At 36.4% G+C, this 1,317-nt stretch overlaps 1 protein-coding gene across 1 annotated transcript in view; it reads left to right on the forward strand.

The window, feature by feature from the left end:
* stard9 (StAR-related lipid transfer (START) domain containing 9) overlaps nucleotides 1–1,317 on the forward strand; it is a 19,205-nt gene that overhangs the window by 9,270 nt on the left and 8,618 nt on the right. The gene's annotated exons all lie outside the window — the stretch shown is intronic.

The following is a 1,317-nucleotide window of genomic DNA, read 5'->3' on the forward strand; positions in this document are numbered from 1 at the left end:
CTGGGGCCAGGGACGGGACCTGACCCCAGGGTGTGTGATGGTTCTGAAGTAGAGATTTAGTCCAGATCAGGTTGCTTCACCTTGAAGCACATGATGACTTTGGTTTGCAGCTGAAGTTTTGTTTTGTACTTGTTAGCTGGTAGGTACACCTACAATGTTGGGAACAGTACTGTGCGTGGTGTTCATGAAGGATGCACCACATGCAGTCTGTTACTGTAACCCACGATGTTTAGTTTGGATTAGGCTCAGCAGCAACTCTATTAAGGCTGTTCAACTAAACTAAACTAAACTCACTCAGGGGGCCACAGTCACTGAAAGCCAAGAGCTCAGGGGCCGGACATCCAGCAGTTGTTCTCATTAAGTCAGTTTGTTTTATTGTTTAAAATCTATTTTATTTTAAATTAATCTATTGGTGAGCCGAACTGAGCTCATCCTTGTGCCTTATTTGGCCCCCGGGCCGTCAGTATCCCTGAACTGTGTCATAAATGTGTGCGTTTGCTTGGGTTGGGACCTGAAATGGTTCTTTTTACTATTTTCTACTATTTTTGGATCAAATATAATTTGTTAAATTTTTTTTCTTTCAGCTGCTCCCTGCGTTGGGATCGCCACAGCCAACTAACTCGCACGAAAACATGACAATTGTTTTTACTCTGGATGTCCTTCCTGACACAACCACCTTCCTTCCTCTAAATCATCCTCTAAAATAAATCATCCTGTAAATCATCCTCTAAAATAAATCATCCTGTAAACCATCCTCTAAAATAAATCATCCTGTAAAACATCCTCTAAAATAAATCATCCTGTAAACCATCCTCTAAAAGAAATCATCCTGTAAAACATCCTCTAAAATAAATCATCCTGTAAACCATCCTCTAAAATAAATCATCCTGTAAATCATCCTCTAAAATAAATCATCCTGTAAACCATCCTCTAAAATAAATCATCCTGTAAAACATCCTCTAAAATAAATCATCCTGTAAACCATCCTCTAAAAGAAATCATCCTGTAAAACATCCTCTAAAATAAATCATCCTGTAAATCATCCTCTAAAATAAATCATCCTGTAAATCATCCTCTAAAATAAATCATCCTTTAAAGCATCCTCTAAAATAAATTATCATGTAAATCATCCTCTAAATCATCCTGTAAATCATCCTCTAAAATAAATTATCCTGTAAATCATCCTCTAAAATATATCATCCTGTAAAACATCCTCTAAAATAAATCATCCTGTAAATCATCCTCTAAAATAAATCATCCTGTAAATCATCCTGTAAATAATCCTCTAAAATAAATCATCCTGTAAATCATCCTGTA

The sequence above is a fragment of the Nematolebias whitei genome, chromosome 21, assembly GCF_014905685.2.
Source record: "Nematolebias whitei isolate Nwh7 chromosome 21, NemWhi1, whole genome shotgun sequence".
In the NCBI taxonomy this organism is placed as follows: domain Eukaryota; kingdom Metazoa; phylum Chordata; class Actinopteri; order Cyprinodontiformes; family Rivulidae; genus Nematolebias; species Nematolebias whitei.